Raw genomic sequence first — 21,784 nt, 5'->3', positions numbered from 1 at the left:
AGGTCTCCATCTGGGAGACCACTCAGAATGGGGTCCTGGTGGGCCGAGGGGAGCCAGCCTAGGAATAGTCTAGGACATCATGTGCCCCTCAGCTGGGGTCTACGTGGGGCCCGGGTCTCCATGGAGGCTGGTCCGCTGACCTTGGCCGTGGGAGAGGTGGAGGTGGAGTACAGATCCCACAGGCAGCTGAGCAAACCCAGGAGTGGGGGATGGCAGGCAGCAGAGCTGGGGAATGGGGGAGAGGAGGGGGTAAGGCCTAGAGCCCCTGGATGCTGGGAGAGGTCTCTGGGGGAGAGAGAGTGCCTAGAGGTACTGGAAAAGCTGGACCAAATCCTGCCCATCTGACCAGCTGTGTGGCCAAGCTGGGCCCTGGGGACCCAGCAGAAGATAAGGGGCAGCTGCTGCCCTCATGGGTCATACTGTCCCCCTCCCCGGGTTGCCCAGCAAGTGCGGTGCCTGGCACACAATAAATAGTTACTGAACACATTGCCTGAGACGAGGCTGTGTCCATAGAGACCCTAAAATGAGGCATTTGACATGAAGTCCTGGGAATAGAGAAAAGGATGGAACAGGGAGCTGGGATGAGAAGGGCCCTGGACTGGGAGGTGGGGTGCCTAGAGGCCGAAGGACCAGCCCTCCCCACGCCCCGGTAGCCGGGAGCCAGAGCTGGAGCCACTGTGGGAGGGACAGTTCCCTTCCTGCCTGCTCTCCATCCATCCACCCTGTGGATCAATTTCCTTTTTAGGGACAGACCTCTCCTCCCCCACAGGGTAATCAGAGCCAGGATCTCTGCCGCCCACACCCCAGACCTCGTTTTCCCCCCCGACCTCTCCTAGGCTGTGGTTTTAGCAAACAACTGGATCCTTCTAGAGCTGGGAGGCCTGTCCCCTTCCTTCTTAGTGGTGGTAAGAAATTCTCTGCATTCCCGAGTCAAGGGGCCAGAGGCCATTCTTGCTCAGCCCAGGGACAGAGCCTGAGATGCAAAATTAAGTCTGAACCCTGACACCCCTCCCAGGCTCTCCAGATCCTTTGGCTGCCAGTGCACAGCCCTAGAATGTTAGAGAGACAGCTCCTGTCTTCAGAGCTGCCCAGAGGAGGGCCCTGCCTGATTCCTGAGGGTCTCCCAGTGAGACCCCGCCCAGCCTGGCACTGAGGAGGTGCCCCAGATGAATTTATTGATGGGTAAACAAGAGCAGGGCAGGTGAGACCTGGGGTGTCTGTGAGGGGCTGCACCTGTGTCAATAGTGAGCTTGGGGAGTGTGCCCTGGGAGTCAGGAGCGGCTGCAGGCCAGCTGTGTGGACTTGCATTTCCTCCTCGTAAAACCGTACCACTGGACTATCGTCACATACCCATAACTCAGATGAGAGGGATGAAGCCCAGAGAGGGTAAGTAACTTGTCCAAAGGCACACAGCAGGTAAGTGCAGGGGCCAGTCCTGGGACTTCAGAGTCCCCACTTTTAAGCACTAGGCACATTGCCTCAGGGGAGAGAGGAGAAGGAAAGGTCTGGAAGGGGAGCAAGATTGAACAAGCTCCACCTCCCAAGGCTGTGAGGCCTCTGGTTGGTGGGTCTGGGGTGGGGGCCCAAGGAGACAGGAGGCTGCAGAGGTCAGCAGGGGACTCAGAGTTTCCACACTCACATGTCCCATCTATTGGGTTTCCAGGTAGGGTGTCCTTTGGAGAAACGGTTTGCTGCTGATACATACGTTGAAAAAACGCAGAAAAAAGAAAAAGAAAAACCACAGGATCAGCCGACCTCTAAAGCCCTCCTAGCAGTAAGGTTTGACGATGACCCGCATCAGGCCTGGGGGCAGATGGAGGGCGACTTGCTCAGGTTACTCCCAAGTGGTGGGGGCAGGTGTGTGGGCAGCAGACGCGCGGGGCCGGGGGTCAAGACGTCCCTGTCCTGATGCAGACCCTGAGGCTCACCTGCAGCCTCAGATAACGCGACCCCTGCGCACCTGGAGTGTTGCTGGGTCTATAGGACAGTGACCGTCTATGGAGCGCTTGCTAGTACATCACCTCAGTGACTCATCCCCGAGATTCACAGGGAGCCCTTTGCAGATGGCTCCTGGGAAAATGATGAGGACGAGCTCTTACATCTGGACCACTCTTTACAACTTGCAAAATGCTCTCGTGTACCTAATCCCCCCCGAGCCTCACACAAGCCCAGAAGACGCAGGCTTTATTATCCCGTTTAAAGACGAAGAAACTTGGGCTTCCCTGGTGGCGCAGTGGTTGAGAGTCCGCCTGCCGATGCAGGGGACACGGGTTCGTGCCCCGGTCCGGGAAGATCTCACGTGCCGCGGAGCGGCTGGGCCCGTGAGCCATGGCCGCTGAGCCTGCGCGTCTGGAGCCTGTGCTCCGCAACGGGAGAGGCCACGACAGTGAGAGGCCCACGTACCGCAAAAAAAAAAAAAAAAAAAAAAAAAAAGACGAAGAAACCACTGCTAAAGAAGACCGTAGCAGTTAGAGAGTCAGAAAGGAAGCAGAGGTTGGAGCCGTGTGATTTGAAGATGGCGGGTGGGGCTATCAGCCAAGGAGTGTGTACAGCTTCTGGATGACAGAAAAGGTAAGGAAACAGATTCTTACCTGGAGAGAAAGAATACAACCCTGCGGACACCTTGATATTAGCCCCATAAGAGTCATTTTGGACTTCTGACCTCCAGAATTAATTGTCAGTTAATACATCTGTCTTATTTTAAGCCACTAAGCGTGTGGTACTTTCTTACAGGAGTCGTAGACGATTCATCCAAAACCCAGGGATGCTCAGAAGGCTGCAGTGGTAGGTACGGGACTCAGATGCAGTCCTTCTGTCCGCAGGAACTGCGCTCAGGCTCCCAACCGCGACGTTGACTCAACAGCCGACCAGAGTCAGGAGTTGAAGGCACCAATGCCATTGTCCTTAAGGAGAAGAAACGACCCTGGTGGTGAGCCTAGGGGAATTCTGCTGTTTTTTTGTTGTTGTTGTTGTTGTTTGTTTTTTTGCTGTACGCAGGCCTCTCACTGTTGTGGCCTCTCCCGTTGTGGAGCACAGGCTCTGGAAGCGCAGGCTCAGCGGCCATGGCTCACGGGCCCAGCCGCTCCGCGGCACGTGGGATCTTCCCACACCGGGGCACGAACCCGTGTCCCCTGCATCAGCAGGCGGACTCTCAACCACTGCGCCACCAGGGAAGCCCCAATTCTGCTGTTTTTAAATGTCAGAAATGTTATGGGAAAGAGGAATGTTTTTGGCTGGGCACAGCAAAGAGTTTCCATATTTTGAACCAACCCTAATTGATGAGCACTGGCTGCCTGGAGCTCTGTGCTGAGCAGGATCTTGAGGCCAAGCCCAGGCTCCCAGGGAAATTGCTCTGTGGTTGACTGGCAATGTCTGCCTTGGCCTTGCCAAGGCTGAGCAGCAGCGTATGCTGATCTGGATTGGATGAGTTCCCTGGAGCTGGCCCTGAGTTTGATTCATCTTTTTATGCCCAGGGCCCAGCAGTGTGCCTGAAACAGAGCAAGCACTCAATAAATATTTGAGGGAAGGAGGGAAAGAGGTCAGAAAGGAGAGAGAAAGTAGGGAAAGAAATTGATGTTCAGGGAGGCCAGGTCTGGGGCCAATAGGTAGAATTCCTGGCTGGAAAGCTGCTGATTTGCCTCCCCAGCATCTCTTACATTCTTGTTCTGATCACAGCAATCCTTTCCTTTGGAGATCCACCCCTCCCCCTCATTCCATTTGGTTATGGCAGGACTGCCAATCACAAGGTCCTGGGGCAGGCCTGTGACTAAACCCGGCAACCCAACTTTAGTTCCCAGAATCTGAACCTTGATGAGAGGCACTCGGGAGAGAGACTGGAGAGGTGGTCCCCAAACTCAGCCACGGAAGAGGAAGTGGTAGAGTCCACTTCTGTGGGACTCCTGAGATGGAGCTCAGACACTCCTAACCTTGAAGTCATCTATCTCTTTCAGAACCAACAGCCAAAGGTACAGAAACCACCGGGAAAAGAAGCGTCCTGGGGAGGTTCAGGCATCTGACCCTCCCTACATTCCAGCAGCCAGGCTGGTTGTGTTCCAGTAAACACTGCCACCCCCATTGTTTTCTGCTCAGTTATTCAAAGTTCCTTTCTGTGGCTTGAAACCGAAGAACTCCAATCAATATTATACAGTCTCTCTAGAAGGAGGAGCCGGCCAGTAATCAGAACTGTTCAACTTTGGAGAAGCTCTGTAGTTGGGTGGGACTTGAGAAAAGAGGGTATAGCGGACTGAATGTTTGTGACTCCTCAAATTCCTATGTTGAAGCCCTAACGGGATTGGAGGTGGGGACTTTGGGAGGGACACCCCCATGATGAGATTAGTGCCCTTCAAAGAAGAGGGAGAGAGCTAACCTTCTCTCTCTCCACTTTGCGAGGATACAACGAGAAGACAGCTGTCTGTGAACCAGGAAGAGGGCCTTCACCGAGAACCTGCCCATGCTGCCACCCTGATCTTGGACGTCCAGTCTCCAGATCTGCGAGGAAGAAATGTCTGCTGTTTAAGCCCCCCAGCCTGTGGTGTACTGGTATCACGGGTGGCGCTGACTACGACACAGGGACTGCGGGTCCATTTGGTGGGAATGTCATTGCATCAGTTGGGAAATGGGAGGAGGGTCGAGAGCCCCTTAGGCAGTGAGCCATGGGTTAGATTCCCTCCCTCCTGGCTGTGGCCTTTAGGCAAGTCCCTTCCCTCTCTGAGCCTCCGTGTCTGTGAAATGTGGCGATGAATACATTTATCTCACAGGGTCTCTGTGAGGATAACTGGGAGATGCACTCAGCACAGTTGAGGCTTCTCCCTTCTCCAGGGTGTACCACGTGTCGTCACACCAGATGAATATCCCTTCTTCCCTGCAGCACAATTAGCGCCTGCCTGCCGTATGCCAGCACAGCACTGAGAGTGTTACCTGTATCCCTTCATTTACTCTTCACAGTGGTAACGACTAGCCTCAGTCCACAGATGAGGGCTCTGAGCCCAGGGAGGTTAAATCTGCTTTCCTCAAGGCCACCCAGCAGGCCAGCAGGGGGCTGGGCTCGAACCCAGGTACTTTTCATTGAAAGCACCAGATCTTATCCAGGACTCGCCCTGCCCCTCCTGGGGAGAGGCTCCAATCCCTCCCCGCTGTAAGATCCCCCGATTGCAGACACAGGGTCTCAAACCCACAGAAGGGTCTCAAAGCCCCAAGAAGCTGTGAGTCCCATTGGAGACAAGACGCCTACATGGAAAAGGTAAGTGAACTGAGAAGGCAAAGCCTGTGATGAGGGCCAGGAAGACTCAGGGAGAGCCCCTCCGCCTGGATTTCAGGCCATATCCAGTGTCTCCAGAAAAAAAGGACTAGAAGCCACCACCCTAATCCTGAGGCCCACAGGGAAGCAGCAAGTTCCTGGGTAAAACAGGTTCCCACAGGCTTTATCCTCCCCTGTGACTCCTCCAGGTTGCTCAGGCTCGAGTGTGGCGGGGGAGAGGAGGGAGAGGGGTCTCCTCTTATCTTGGGGTGAGGGAGGGCTCCCACACACACACACACACACACACACACACACACACACACACACAAGAGGAAAGGGCAGGGCAGCTCAGGTTCAGAGCTGATGGGTTACAGAACTCACCTGGTCCCGCCCCCTCGTTCCGCAGCCCAGAGGGTGCAGTGTCTCCAGCAGGGTCCACAGAAAGAAGGTGGCCGAGCGCAGCCAGGACACAGGTCGCCCGGGTTGGGGTTCTGGCGAGCACACAACCCAACTTCTCCCAGACAGGACATTTCTCCAAGCCCTTTCCCCCTTTCCACCAAGACGTAACAATGAAAAGAAAGAGCACTGGATTAAGAGCCAGGGACCTGAGTCTCCAGACTCACTCTGAGACTAACTCCCACATAATCTTGGGTGAGTTTTCTCCCCTCTCTGGGCCTCCATTTCCACATCGATCAGACCAGGGAGTTGGGCTCCATTTCCAAGGTCCCCTCTAGCTCCGATGTTCTGAGAGCCAAGGGTGATGAGCTGCAGTCACCTCCAGCCCAGCTTTCCCCCACCTCTCCAGAGGCCTCAGAGATCCTCTGAGATGGAAGAGGAACTTTTTTTTAAATTGAAGTATAGCTGATGTACAATATTATATGTTATAGGTATACAGTATAGTGATTCACAATTTTTAAAGGTTATACTCCGTTTATAATTATTTTAAAATATTAGCTATATTCCCTGTGTTGTACAATATATCCTTTGTAGCTTATTTTATACCTAACAGTTTGTATCTCTGAATCCCCCGCCCCATCTCGCCCCTCCCCGCTTCCCTCTCCCCACTGGTAACCACTAGTTTGTTCTCTGTATCTGTGAGTCTGCTTCTTTTCTGTTATATTCACTAGTTTGTTGTATTTTTTTAGATTTCACATATGAGTGATACACAGTATTGGTCTTTCCCTGTCTGACTTATTTCACTTAGCATAAGGCTCTCCAAGTCCATCCATGTTGCTGCAGATGGAAAGATGTTATTTCTTTTTACAGCTGAGTAGTATTCCATTGCATGTATGTACCACACCTTCTTTATCCATTCATCGGTTGATGGACACTTAGGTTGCTTCCATGTCTTGGCAATTGTAAATAGAGCTGCTATGAACATACTGGGGTGCAGGTATCTTTTTGAATTCGTGTTTTTGGTTCTTTTGGATATATACCCAGGAATAGAATTGCTTGGTCATACGGTAGTTCCATTTCTGGTTTTCTAAGAAACCTCCACACGGTTTTCCACAGTGACTCACCAATTTACATTCCCACCGACAGTGTACGAGGGCACATGGAAGAGCAATTTGGACAGAGGCTTGGACGGGTGGAGGGACTGTGGCCCCTACAGTCACCTTCTACTAAGCCAAAGTGCTAGCCTGTGTGTGGTTGGCACAGGCAAGAGCACAGGGGAGAGCTGGCCCCTGGGGATGGCACAGAGGTCAAAGCTCAGATGTGGCCTCAACGACCCACTTCTCCTTATCCTACCCCAGCATTCCAGGACCCATGGCATTCAAAGCCTGGCAAGGGAATTGGGTGCCAAGTAGAGATTTCTCAGAGCAAAGGTGGGGGGGCTGGGGGGCTGGGGAGGGGGAAAGCAGGGGGAAATGTCCCGAGGCTGCTCTGCTCTTGTTTGGATCTCAGACCCACCTGGGAGCTCCGTCTGGGAGCACCCTGCCGCCATGGGGTCCTGGTGATGGGGGATGGGCACACGGATACGGAGGAGGCTGGTGGAACTGCCCCACCCTCTTAGGCTGCTTTACTAGTTAAAGTATCTGTGAAGGGAAGGGCCCCCTCTCAGGATCCTAAAAGTTAAAATTCTTTATGAATCGAGCCTCACAGCATAGACCCTTAGGTTTGAGGCTGGAGAAGAACTCTTGGGTCAATGTTTTTCAAACTGCAGGTTGTGACGCACTGGTGGATCTTGAAATTAATTTAGTGAGTCACACTTAGATTTTTTTTTTTTTTTAATTTATTTGGCTGTGTTGGGTCCTAGTTGCGGCACGTGGGATCTTCGTTGCAGCATGAGGGATCTTTCGCTGCCATACGCGGGCTTCTCTAGTTGCAGTGCATGGGCTTCTCGGCATGCGGGCTTCTCTCTAGTTGTGGTGTGCAGGCTCCAGAGCACGTGGGCTCGGTAGTTGGGGTGCGTGGGCTTAGTTGCTCCGCGGCATGTGGGATCTTCCCCGACGAGAGATCGAACCCGTGTCCCCTGCATTGGAAGGCAGATTCTTAACCAATGGACCACCAGGGAAGTCCCTGTACTCGGAATTTAATAAGAATAATGATCACACCGATAACAAAATAGAAGAGAAAATATCAGAGTAAGAGTAAATTGTCTTATGAGATTCTTGTTTCAATTTTGGGTGTCGTGCCAGGTTGTGATGTAATGTACATCTTACTCCTGGTCACAGTCAAGAAACCTTGAAAAGCCACTGCCTTAGGTTCCATGTCTAACCCTTTGCTCACCAGCAGGAGAAAGTGAGCTGGCATGCAGGGCCCTTCCCATCTGGCCCCAACCTACCTGCCTCAGCTCCTGGCTCACCCAGGAGAGCTCATGTTCTGGACACACCCCACTGGGGACCCCACCCCAGCAGCTGCATTCATTCACACGTCTTTGCCTCCTTCAAATTCCCCTTTCTCTCAGCCTGACGCCCAATCCTGGCTTCACCCAAGGAGGCCCTGTTCACAGTTCACATGATACTCCACTGGGCAGGATAACCCCTTCATTGTTGGCAGCCCCATGATTTGCCCCAGCACAGCACTCAACCTCTGTAAATCAACTGGTCCATATTGGGGAGGGGGAGCGGAGCCAGGCGGGGTGGGGGGTGGGAGAGCTTAGCACACTCTGATTTAATGAATGAATGAAATGTTTCCTTTAAAATAAGTGAGGGTATATTGACTGAAGGTTGAATTGCTCTGGGTCTGGGGGTCCTGGTGCAAAGGTTTACTGCTTTTAATAGTCATCCAACAATTGCTGTGTACCTACTAAGCGCCATGTACCGTACAAGCTACTGGGGACACTAGACCATCCGGAGTAAGGCGACTTTCCTTGAGGAATTCATGGTCCAATGTGAGAGACAGGCATGTCAATCACCATCCCAGTGTGATAACAGCCCCAGTAAAGACACATGCAAAGGGACCCCATGGAGCTGATGACTATGTACCAGCATCTAACAGGATGACAAGAGCCACCAGGGAAAGGACTAAAGCAGGTCAGGGTGGGATGGGGGTCTTCCAGGCAAAAGGCAAAAACTCTCCTGCTACTTTGTAGATTCTTTATAGCACGTGACATTTTAAAATAATTTTTTAAACACTGATTTATTGAACTCCTCCACTATACATTACGCTCCAGGAGAGGGGGCTTGGCCGCTGCCTTGCTGTGCCGCTCACCACTGCTGAGCACCATTTCTGGTGCTGCATCCTAGCGAATTAATTAGTTGCTGAATGAACATTCAGGAAACTGCAAATGGCTCAGGTTGACCTGAGAGGAAGTGGTAGGAAAAGGGGCTGAGGGGTCTGTGGGCCCCAGACCATGGGAAGGCTGCCCTGCTAAGGGCTGGGTCTTTTTCCTGCAGGCACAAGGGAGACCCGTGGAGGGGTTTATAACGGAGACAGGTAGTAAGATTCAGGGTTTAGAAAATTCCTCTAGGGACTTCCATGGTGGTCCAGTGGTTAAGACTCCGTGCTCCCAATGCAGGGGCCCCTGGCTGGGACCTAGATCCCGCAGGCATGCCGCAACTAAGAGCCCTCATACCACAACTAAAAAAGAGCCCGCAGGCTGCAACTAAGACCCGGCACTGCCAAATAAATAAATAAATACTAAAAAAAAGAAAGAAAGAAAGAAAAGAAAAGGAAGAAAAAAGAAAATTCCTCTGGCCCCAATGTGTGGAATGCGTTCCTGGGACCCAGGTGGGCAGGCAAAAAAGCGAATGGAGAAATAACCCAGGCGGGGTGACTTGAGTCTAGAGGCAGCCGAGTGGGGCGCTCTGGCGCGGAGGAATTTGCATGCTGCAGGCGGTGCGCAGCCAAGGCCAAGGCCAATCTGGGCTCCCTGGGGGGATCAGCGGCTCACACCTCCCCTCTACCCGCTGCACATGGGCAGAAGGCCTCCTCCACTCCGCCAGGCTCAGCGCAGCAGCAGGCGGTCCAGGTCCAACCTCAGGCAGGCAGCACGCTCAGTTTTGCCTCTGCACTCTTTATACTTTCATCTTATTTTTCTCTTTTAAAAAGTCAGTTCACATTTTAACACATGCATGTATTTTTTTAAATTAATTAATTAATTAAATTTTTTTTTGCCTGCGTTGGGTCTTCGTTGCTGCACGCGGGCTTTCTCTAGCTGCGGCGAGCGGAGCGGGAGCTACTCTTCCTTGTGGTGCGCGGGCTTCTCATTGCGGTGGCTTCTCTTACTGCGGGGAGCACCGGCTCTAGGCCCGCGGGCTTCAGTAGTTGTGGCCCGCGGGCTCTAGAGCGCAGGCTCAGTAGTTGTGGCACACGGGCTTAGTTGCTCCGCAGCATGTGGGATCTTCCCGGACCAGGGCTCGAACCCGTGTCCCCTACAATGGCAGGCGGATTCTTAACCAGGGAAGACCACATGCATGGATTTTTAACGTGAACATTAGATGAATGTATGAAGGATTGTTGTACTATTATTCTCTATGCCCCTGTATGTGTGAACATTTTCATACTAAAAACATTAAGCAAATATGTCACCACCATGTATATATGGAAAGCCAAGTGTCATAAATAGTTATTCTAAACTCTCAATGGAAACTCTTAAATCATCATCACACACACACATACATACACAAGTCATGTGTTTAAATTTACCTATCTCTTGCCCAAGGCTCCCAGTCTGAGACCTGTCTTTCCTTTGCTAAAAAGAGATTGCTAAAGTGTTAGAGAAATCTGGCAAAACCCTCCTTGACGCTAACCAGGATTTACTGCAACATGAAAAATAAGCACCGCGTTGTTTTTAAAAACTGCACCCATACTCCCTAACTCTGGCAAACAAGTCCAAGGGCTAAGGCTGAACTCAGAATCACAGACACCGGGGTTCCGGTTACCTGCGACCCTCGGGGACGCGAAGCCAGTAAGCAATGTAGCTATATTCGAACCCAAGTCGTGTGGTTCTTGAGTGTTGGCTCTTACTGAGCCATTCCATGCGAATTGGCGGAGGCCACTGACTTTTTAAAAGTTGAGTTCCATGCCAGGCACTCAACAGGCGCCCGGTGTGCTGGGCCGTCCTTGAAAGGGGGCTGATTTCCTCCCACCCCACGCGGGCTTTCAGGTAGCCCAGCACTACCCTCTTCCCCAACTTTCTGCCTCAACCACTCCCGCCCGCTCGCTCCGCGGGTCCAAGACTCCGGCGAGCGGGACGGAGCCGGTGCAGGTGCTCGGGACCCGGGCCTGGGCCGGGTGTGGCCGGGGTTTGTGCGCGCCCCAAAGGGAGCCGGCGCCCCAGGGCAGCCGCCCCCGGCGGCAAGGCGAGGAGAGGAGGGGCGACGCTTCCCGGCAGGAAGGCGCTGAGGGGCGCGGCCTTGGAAGGTTGCCCCCGGCGGTCGGGCTGCAACGAGAGGCCGGCAGACGAACGCAGGTGACGACAGCTCCTGCAACTGGGCGCTCGACCCGTGCTCACCTTATATGGGCAGGCGCGGCGCGGCGCGGGCGGGGCCGGGACGGCGCGGGCGGGGCGGGGCGTCCTACCCTGCGGGCCCCGCCCCTAAGTCAAAAGAACCTCTGCGGGAAACTTTCCTGCAAGGGTGGGCCTATGCGGTGATGCCCCCTGGTGCCCAGAGTCCCTTTCAGGACTCCCCCCGCGCACGTCTCCAGGCTGAGACCCGCGCCGGCCCCGTCTCACACGGGCTGAACTTGACTGACTCCCTTTGTGATTGTGGGCGGGCTTCTTCACCTCAACGCGGTCGCAGGTCCTTACTGGGGAACCTGGGGGGCGACGGGGGTAGCTTTAGTGACCGCATCTTGGAGCGCTCACTCACCGGGTCTTAGAGTCAGACGGTGCGCCTTCCCGGCCGGGTCTGTCCCAAGTGGATGCCTTTCCTAGCTCGCACTAAGGAAGTCTCTGTAACCCCGGGCTCAGCCTAGGGCCTGGCTAAACATTAGCCATTGATTCATCGGAAGTGTTTGGTTGATTGAGCCCTTCCTGGTGGGACAAGACTCCAAACCTAAGAGGAAGTGTCCAGCATCAGTCAGCCCACTGGTTCCCTGACCTCCTGTCTTCTCCCTCCACCTGCTCCTCACTGCCCAGATCATTTTACCACCCTAATCTGTCCAATTGCTCTTTACAGCCCTTCACAGACGCCCAGGCGCCCACAGGCTGTGTTGAAAGGGGAGCAAAATATACCACCCCAAAATACGGTCTATGAAACATGAGAGAAGCTCTGAAAACTGAGCGTAAGTTACCTTTTTGGAAGAAAAATTTACATTTATAAGGGAAATCTCTATTTGTAAGGGTGTCTCCCTCTCTGTACCAGGGAGAGTAGGCTGGCTCTTAATCTCTAGAAACTCTTATCCAAGGAGAAGGTAAGGACTTAAATCTGCATAACAACCTTACCCGCCTTTACTGTGCTTTTCATGGTCACCTCCCATAACTGACTCTCCGCCCCAACATTTTTTTTTTAATTTAATGAGTTTACATCAAAAAATTAGGTGGTCATTTTACATTTAAGGCATAAAAATTAAAAAAAAAAAACCAATACAGAGAGTAAGGGGATTTTAACCAAGTTTACGTTTCTTTTTGCTATGGTTTTTAACAATTCATCTCATCATATTGCAATGTGCAAATGCATTTGCAGCACCCATTACAATCATGAAACTAAATTTAAGGAAGTCCATTGTTACTAATGGCCCTCAGAGGAAACTGAGTTACCTTCTATTAAAAACTCTACAGTGTATAAGCATTACACGGTAATGCTACTTAACCACCATTTTTCGCAAGAACCATCACCAAAGTTTTCTGGAAATGAGCCCACAAAGAATTAAATATTTAAAAGGTGAAATGTTCCTTATTCTAACTCTAGCAAGATCTTTCTTTTTCATTGTTAAGAAACACTTGAAGAGTTTTAAAGCAAAAGCTGTTAAGAGTAGAGTCCAGATAGCTAAAACTGTAATCCTGAGTTCAAACTTACACATACGTCTTTTGTAAACAGTTCTCAATAAAATATTCTCTCTCCCCAGCCCCTTGCCTCTAATCTTGAATCTTTTCTTACAAAACTTTGGTCAAGAGTAGAAATATAACCAGGCAGATGTATATGCCATACAAGAATGGTAAAGCCCAACAAATGAGTTTGAGTTTTAGAAATAGAAAGCAATTAAAATGTACTCAAAGTTACATTAAGAAAAGCTTTCACTGGGTAATATTGAAACAGTCACAAAGGTTACGAAAATACTGATATCAAAGTGCAAATGATTACAATGTTAAAATAGACAAAAACTACTATACCAGAGCCTCTTTTAAAATGAAAAATAAAGAACACAACACACACACGAGTAAGGACTCTTTTCCTGTTCTACTCAAGAATCTGAGTCTTGGGCCTCCCTGGTGGCGCAGTAGTTGAGAGTCTGCCTGCCGATGCAGGGGACGCGGGTTCGTGCCCCGGTCCGGGAAGATTCCACATGCCGCGGAGCGGCTGGGCCCGTGAGCCGTGGCCACTGAGCCTGTGCGTCCGGAGCCTGTGCTCCGCAACGGGAGAGGCCACAACAGTGAGAGGGCCGCGTACCGCAAAAAAAAAAAAAAAAAAAAGAATCTGAGTCTTTATATTCATAGGGTTGATTATGTTGACATCTAGTAGAGTTTCTTATGACATCTGACACAGTCTCATTCCAATTTCAGATGGCGGCTCTTCTCTAAGGAACCTCTTGGTTTCGGTCACATCTTGGTCACCGTACAATTTCAAAGTAGTGCAGTATCGCCATGATGTGCTGAAGCGTGAAGACATATCCCATGTATAGTGCCATCCCCACATGGAATCCAGCGTGGAATTGAACACAGTCCGCTCCCAGGGCTCCAGCATGTACAGTGCCATGACCGGCAGCTACTGGTAGTAGAACCAGGACATCTGCTTCCAGGCCCGCACCAGCGCCATCCCTGCCACGCACCTCCCGTGTTGCAGCCAGTCGTCAGTCTGTCCGGCCAGAAGAGTTACTCAGTTTCCTGGGAATCTCCCATGTATACAGAAGGTATACATGTTACTAAGCTTTTGTTCATTTTTCTCCTGTTAATCTGTCTTATGTCAATGCATTTCCCTGGAGGCATCATTGCTGTTCCGTGCTTCCCTCCAAGAAAACCCTTCCTCTGCACACACTCAGACATATGCTTATCCTTCAAAAAGGTACCTCTTAATGTCCTCCCCCGACTTCTCTACTGATTACTTAATCTTTCTGAGCTTCAACTTCTTCATCTGCAAAATGAGGATTAATTAATTAATTAAAAAATTAATGCTCACCTCACTATGTTATTGTGAGGGTCCAATGAGTTAATGTCCGTACCACGCCCAAGACAGTGTGTTGAACAAATTCATCTGACTATGTTCACCCATGCTCGTGCTCCGAGTTCCATGAGAGCTGGGCTCTTCTCTCTCCACCGTGCATATCCTGCGCCTGGCACAGGTGCCGATGTTTTGTTCTCGGGGGTGAATGAGTGAATTTCAGGTGGTGGGGGGAGGGGTGGAGGTGGTCCCTCACCGGAATGGCCACCACTCACATTGAAAAAATAGACCACGCATCTGCTGGGATGTAGCATCTTCTGACTTTCCCTCCACAGCCTCCCCAGGGAGCGTCAGGGCACCCCGGGAGGGATGTAGGATGGCTCTTGATCCCCTTGTGTCCAGGTGAACCTCTGAGGCATGCGGAGGTGAAATTACACAGTGAGAGGCAGAGTCAAGACTCGTCCCCTTTTAGCACTCAAAGTCCTGTGTCCCGGGGACCCCCTTAAGTCTCAGGCAAACCAGGATGGTTGGTCATTCCAGATCAAGTTCCAAACCCTAGTCTGTGAGGAACCCCACCTCCGCCCTCCTCTGGGCCTGTGTCATTGTCTCCAAGATTTTTAGTGAGTTTCCTGAAGAGGAGACAACGCCTTCCAGCCCAGAGGGCCTGGGCCGCTAAAAAAATCAGTCTCCCTCTTACTCTTTCTTACTCTCTCCAAAATTCAAACTCACAGCACAACTGGGGTGGGGGGGAAGAGAAGGGCGCAGACTTGGGGCTAGGAGTTCAGCTCACTTTGACAGCCTCATGGCCACTCCTGTGACTGGAGAAGGAGGTTCCTCAGGGCTCTCAGGCTGGCGGGGGAGAGGGACGTGTGGACCTGTGGCATCAGTCTGGTGGCTGGCCAGCTGGAGAAGGGTCTCTGAAGGGCAACCTCCTGACCTGGCCCCTCCCCAGCTGGCCTCTGGCTCCCACGCCATCTTCCTCCCCTCCCTTCGCTGGGCCTGGTTTCCTCTATTAAGCAGGGGAAGGGAGCTGGTCTCTGAGGGCCTTCCCGCCCTGAGGTTAGACTTGGGGCCAGCAGAGTGCTGGGAAATGCAGCCCCCAGAGAGGAGCCAGAAGAGGTCAAGCCCTCTTGAGCAAGTGGCGGCACGGCCCAGGCCTCACATGTGCAAAGAGACTCATCTTCCCAGGCTGCCCCAGCCCGAGCAGACCCAGCTCCCGCCCCGCTGGCCTCATCCTCCTGGGCCACTGTCCAGGGCAGCTGCTTCTCCGCTGGTTCCCCAGAGGCCCCGGGGCCAGCGCCGGGACACAGAGGGCCAGGGCTGGCCCAACACAGCCTGCCCTCCTTCCCCTTGCTGAGGAGGAGACGCCCACTCTTGTGGCCTGAGACGCGCAGCCCTGACGTTGGCCTGGCTATGGCTGGGTGGTCAGGGCCAAAGGCTGGGCGAACACCAGGCCCTCTGGGCAGCTGGTCCCCCACCTGTAGCCACCGTGAAGCCCCCCTACCTCCCGGGCCACGTGGTACTCAGCAGGGCCAGCAAATGCGGACATGGAAGGCAAGGCCTTTTGGGGGGGACTTGGCAGGGAGAAGGCACCCCCAGGGGTACTCTTTCCCGCTCCCTTCCTGTAGAAATACTCTCCCCATCAACCTCCCTGCCAACCTCAGTCAAGAACAACCTCAGAACTGGCAGTGGGGGGCTTCCCTGGTGGCGCAGTGGTTGAGGGTCCGCCTGCCAATGCAGGGGACACGGCTTCGAGCCCTGGTCCGGGAAGATCCCACATGCTGTGGAGCAACTCAGCCCGTGCGCCACAACTACGGAGACTGCGCTCTAGAGCCCGCGAGCCACAACTACTGAGCCCGTGAGCCACAACTACTGAGCCCACGTGCCACAACTACTGAAGCCTGTGTGCCTAGAGCCCGTGCTCCCAACAAGAGAAGCCACCGCAATGAGAAATCCGCGCACCGCAACGAAGACCCAACGCAGCCAAAAATAAATAAATTAATTAATTAAAAAAAAAAAAACTGGCAGTGGGAACCCAGAGCCAGCTCTCGATTCTCTCCTCTTGCTGGTTGACCCCAGGCAAGGCCCCCATCCTCTCTGGCTCCCTCTCCCTCTCCTGGTCCAGCCTCAGTAGATTCCTTCCCTTATTTCAACATCACAGGGTCCCTGTGAGATGGGAACGATTAATCCAGGAAATAACATGAGAGGAACAAATACATCTGTTTCATGGGGAGGGAGTACTCGGTGGCCCAAGGACACAGAGGTGCCCAAAGTCACATGGGAAGTGGCAGAGGTGCTGGAGCCCAGCCAGGCCTCCTAGGTGAGGAGAGAGGGTCCTTTGTGATAGAGTCTGGGTGGTGGGATGAGGATGAGGGCCAGACCAGCCACAGGGCCTGGCGTGGAGCAGCTCCCTAGTAGGTGACACGCTTCATCCGCTGCTTCACTCATTCATCTTGGGAGAGTCCTCTTCTGTGCCTGGCCCCATGGGAAGGGTGTGGGCAGGGAAGGCAGCCCAAAGAGCTGAACCAGGAGGGGCTTAGGGCTGTGATCTTTGCAGCTGCGTTTTCTCAAAGCCTAGTCCACAATCCTCTGCATCTAAATCACTAGGGCTTTAAAAATGCACATTCCTAGGTCCTACCCCAGACCCATGACCATCACCAGATCCTTATAAAAATGGTTGCTTTGGGGACTTCCCTGGCAGTCCAATGGTTAAGACTCCACACTCCCATTGCAGGGGGCACGGGTTCGATCCCTGGCCAAGGAACTAAGATCCCACACACTGCACAGCCTGACCAAAAAAAGAAAAAGGTTGCTTTGGACTTGGGGCATCTCAGAAATGTCAGAATTTGGGATATGGAAATTTTTCTTTTTAATAAACTTATTTATTTATTATTTTTGGCTGTGCTCGGTCTTTGTTGCTGCACGCGGGCTTTCTCTAGTTGCGGCGAGCAGGGGCTACTCCGTTGTGGTTCGAGGGCTTCTCACTGCAGTGGCTTCTCTTGTTGTGGAGCACAGGCTCTAGGCGCACGGGCTTCAGTAGTTGTGGCTCGCAGGCTCAGTAGTTGTGGCTCGCGGGCTCTAGAGTGCAGGCTCAGTGGTTGTGGGCATGGGCTTAGTTGCTCCATGGCCTGTGGCATCTTCCCAAACCAGGGATTGAACCCGTGTCCCCTACAATGGCAGGCGGATTCCTAACCAATGCGCCACCAGGGAAGTTCCAGGGCTTGGAACTTTCTAAGGCAAAGGAGGCAGAGACTAAAAGGTGGCTGGAGGTGGGTCAGGTCTGATGACATTCTTGCTGCTCGGCCTCCCCTCCCCCAAAGTAAACCAGCAGGTGGGAGGTGCCGGTGGAGGGCTCCAGCTCAGGTTTCAGGCCTGGGACACTCCTTCCGAGCTCCCAGCCACCATAAAATGCTCCCTTTGACCTGGGAGTCCCACATCTATAAAATTTAAAGGAAGAAATAAGCTCTGTGTCCACACATGTTCATTCTGGCCTTATTTATAATGGATAAAAAAATTAACTGAAAACTCCCTAAATATTGGACCATGGGGGAAAGGTTAAGGGTGTGACCCTCGCTGAGTGACGTCCCCTGGCTGGGGATACACTAAAGGATGGTCATGGGAATGCAGAGCCGCAGCTGTGGGGTGGTGGGAAGGCTGTACAGGAGAAGAGCAAGGGACACGGGAGTCAGATTGTCTGGTTTACCTCCTGGTTCTGCCCCTTCCCAGCTGTGTGACCTGAGGCTGTAACTGAAGCCCTCTGTGCTTCAGTTTCCTCGTCCATAAACTGGAGCTCATAATAGGACCTACCTCCTGGGATTATGCGAGCACTGAAGGAGTTAATACACAGAGTGTTTGCAACAGTGTCTAGAACCCCTCGGTGTTAGTCACTACTGTTAAACTATCTAAAACAGGCTGTTATGGGCTGAGTTGTGTCTCCCCAAATTCATCTGTTGAGGCCCTAACTCCCAGGACCTTAGGATGTGACTTTCCCTAGCACAGAAAAAAAAAAAAAAGAATGTGACTGTAGTTGCAGATGCAGCCTTTATAGAGGTAATTACGTTAAAATGACCTGATCCAATATGACTGGTAGCCTTATAAGAAAAGAAAATTGGGATACACAAACAGACATGAGGGATGCACACACAGAAGAAAGACCTTGTGAGGACACAGTGAGAAGGCAGCCGTCTGCAAGCCAAGGAGAGAGGCCCCAGGAAACACCCCTGCTGACACCTTGATCTTGGACTTCTCACCTCCAGAACTGTGAGAAATAAGTTTATGTTGTTTAATCTACCCAGTCTGCGGTACTTTGTTACGCAGCCCTAGCACACTAATGCACATGCCTAGAAAATTTTAACATGATACTTACCACGTAACAGCTCTATGTTCTAACATTACATTTATTATCGCATGTCAGTCTCTCAACCATGAGGAGGTTATGTACTATCCTCCCATTTCAGAGGTGAAGAAAACTGAGGCTTGGCTAGTGAGGGGGAGGGCTAGGATTGGAACCAGGTCTATGTGACTCCAAGACCCCATTCAAAGCCTGGCTCCATCCCCCTTGGTGGGGCCCCACTCAGCCCCTTCCATCCCCAGCTTTCCTCCTTGGACAGATAGATCATGTACTTTCCCACCTCTGTGCCTTTGCACATGCTGTTCCCTCTGCCTGGAATGCTCTTCCTACTGCTTGCCTCTCGGGCTAACTCCTATTCAATTCTCCTAAACAAAACCATTTATTTATTTATTCATTTACTTAGGCTGCTCCAGGTCTTAGTTGCCGCATGTGGGATCTTCATTGCAGCATGCGGGATCTGTAGTTGTGGCATGTGGGACCTTTAGTTGTGGCATGCAGACTCTTAGTTGTTGCATGTGGAATCTTAGTTGTGGCATGCATGCGGGCTCTAGTTCCCTGACCAGGGATCGAACCCAGGCCCGCTGCATTGGAAACACAGAGTCTGACCCACTGGACCACCAGGGACGTCCCAACAAAACCTTTCTTGAACCTCACTTCCTCTCAATGCTTTACCTGACAGCCCTGCAGATTTGTTCCTTTTCAGGGCTTCCGATCATTCTGTGCTTTATCTTGGAGACGGTATCTGTTACTTGTTTCTACTGTGGCGTTTATACTTTACATTGTATCCATGTGCTTGCTGTAAGCTTCTTGGGGGGGGGTTGGCTACATTGTATCCCTGTGCTTGCTGTAAGCTTCTTGAGGGCGGGGGCTACATTGTATCCCTGTGCTTGCTGTAAGCTTCTTGAGGGCGGGGGCTGTGTCCTCCTCTGCTTTGACTTCTAACTCCTAGCACCAGGCAGCCCAGAGAGGCATCCACACACACTGGCTGGCTGAGGTTAGGGGGTGGAGCTGCCATGCTGGGACTGGAGAGAATATTCCAGCCTTAGCAGTAGGTCCTAAGCAAAGCAATCTTCCGCCTCCTGCCCGGGGACTGGGTGGGGGAGGTAGATGAAAGAGACGCCCAAAGTCCCCACTCTTGGCATGAGAACAGGGGTCCTATGACCCCCCCTGGGGGCAGCACAGTGGCAAAGGGAGAGGTAGAGGGGTTGGGTTGGGCCACCGCACCCTCCTTTCCCAGGGTGTGTCCTGGGCACATCACACCACCTCTCTGGGCCTCAGTTTCCTCATATGTGAAATGGTAACAAGAGTTGCTACCTCAGGTGGGCGCTGGGGGCTTAGATGTGGGTGGCACACCTGGCAGGGTGGGACACAAAGGAACCGATGCCGGATTGCCTGCTTGCCGGATGCTGAGACACGCAGCGGACCACAGACGGACAGCTACTTGCCTGTGGGCAGCCGGGATGCCGGCTAAAGGTGGGGAACCAGCTCAGTCAGAAATCAGCAACTGTGTAACAGTGGCACCCTTGCTCACAAAAGGTGCTCCCATCCGTGGCTGTGTGGGGACAGCTGGCTCAGAGGCTGAGCGAGAGGCCAGTCAGACGTGGCCGGGAGGCATGGAGAACAGGGGACCAGACTCAGGGTGAATTCCAGTGGGCATTCTCCAAGGGTGAGGTCACCACCTAGCTCCCCAGGCTGCCGGAGCCACAGGCACCACTGAGCCGAGCTCTAGAGCAGGAGGGGGTGGAGGTGGGGGTCAGAGCCAGGACACAGAGCCAAATAAATACAAGACCCACAGCCTGGCACCGCGACCGGCCCCTCCCATTGTGAGGTGCTGGCGTTCTCAGGAAATCTGGTGTTTCTCGGGAAATCTGGTGTTTCCTGTTTAAGATGTAGCTTAGAGTTGGGGGAAGCTGGGGGGAGGGGAAAAGCAAAGCAAAGGACATTTCTCAAGAGCCTGCTGGGTATAGCAGCAGGTCTAATCCTCAGGATGACCTCATTCCGTGGTGACTGTTATTAGCCCCACTTTGCAGATGGTGCAATCGGGGCTCAAAATGGTGGAAAACTTTGCCCCAAAGACAAAATGGTACAGCTAATGGGTAAGAACACAGAGACTTTGGAATCAAACACATCTGAGTTCAGGTCTGAGCTCTGACACCTGTTCATGCCGAGTTACTTAAGCTCTCTTGGCCTCAGTTTCCTCATCTGTAAAATGGTGATAATGATAGCCCCTACCTCCTGGGTGGCTGTGAGGGCTCGGTGAGATGGCACGGGTGAAACACACTCAGCGAGCGCCAGCCACCATCATCCCCATTTTGCTGATGTGACAACTGAGCCTCAGAATGGTGATGCCCACCACTGGTGGGTGGCAAGTTCAGGGTCTGAACCCAGATATGATTCTTCTGGCCCTACTTACACCACTGTGGACTGACTGATGGTGGCCCCCAGCTTCCAAAAGGCTGTCAGGAGGTGGCTGAAGAGGGGAGGCTCCCAGATTTCCGGCAGAGACATGGAAGCCAGCCTGGGGACTGGGGTTCAGGGTCACGCCTGCAGCCGGTGTTCCAGGCAGCGGAGAGGAACTGCGGCAGCATGCCTGGAAGCCTGGCTTGTCCGCAGCATCCTGCCCTCCGCCGACATTGTTCTCTGGACCCTCTCAGCCCAGGGGCTGAACATTAGGGGTTTCCGGCAGCCTGGCCAAACTACCTTCACTTTCCAGAGAAGCCTTCGCCAGACAGCTGGGGTAGGGGCTGAGCTGGCCCCGAGCCCCGAGCCCCAGGCAGGGCGTGCTGGGAAGGGCACTGGCGCGGCCCCAATAACATGCCCTTGACCTCAGGTCCTGACCCCGGAGACTGCCCTTCTCAGAGACACGGCTGCCCTCCTCGCTCCCGCTCCTGGAGCCCAGGGAAGAAAAGGCCATGACTCGTCTTCATTTCAGGGTTGGCTGAAGTCAGGGCACTCGGCTTCAGGTCCTCGTCACAAACATTCTGCAACCTGGGCAAGCCTCCGCCTCCCTGTGCCCTTCTGAGAGCCTAGAAGTTACCCCAGGCCCCCTCGCACTCTGACATTCGTTTAGGGTGACCTGCTGCCCTTTGCTCTGTTGTCTTAGGGCGTGAGCTTCTTGGGGCTGTGGTCAGTTTCCCTCCCATGTTCATCGGCGTAGAGGGAACCCACAGTAGTGACCACCGTTCTTCCATCCAAATGTTTCTAAGACCTGCTAAGGCTCTTTGGTAGTGAGCATTCCCATCCGGAACAGGGTCTCGGCCATTCCGCTGATGTCACTCAGCGCTGTTTCCTCATCTGTGTAATGGGGAGAACTGCCTGGCAGGGGAGCTGTAGGGGTCACAGGAGAGAACATAAACTCTACAAACTGAAGCTTCCACCTCTGCTCCCCACCCCCCACCCCCCCGCCTCCAGATCAACTGGATAGACTTGGTATTACGAGAATAAGCATACAGAAGCCACACCCCAGGACGTCTCGGGGCTGAGGGGGAGCCC

At 52.9% G+C, this 21,784-nt stretch overlaps 1 long non-coding RNA gene and 1 pseudogene across 1 annotated transcript; one reads left to right on the top strand and one right to left on the bottom strand.

Moving 5' to 3' along the window:
- Positions 1-815: 815 nt before the first annotated feature.
- On the top strand, positions 816-6,860 carry LOC141275820 (uncharacterized). The gene is made up of 4 exons (XR_012324198.1): positions 816-1,386; positions 1,664-2,571; positions 2,734-2,929; positions 3,951-6,860. It is a non-coding gene; the product is annotated as an uncharacterized lncRNA (long non-coding RNA).
- Positions 6,861-13,266: 6,406 nt separating this feature from the next.
- Positions 13,267-13,602, bottom strand: LOC101324668 (serine palmitoyltransferase small subunit A pseudogene; annotated as a pseudogene).
- Positions 13,603-21,784: the final 8,182 nt, after the last annotated feature.

Source organism: Tursiops truncatus, chromosome 11, assembly GCF_011762595.2.
Source record: "Tursiops truncatus isolate mTurTru1 chromosome 11, mTurTru1.mat.Y, whole genome shotgun sequence".
In the NCBI taxonomy this organism is placed as follows: domain Eukaryota; kingdom Metazoa; phylum Chordata; class Mammalia; order Artiodactyla; family Delphinidae; genus Tursiops; species Tursiops truncatus.
This window is presented reverse-complemented; position numbering and strand designations above follow the sequence as displayed.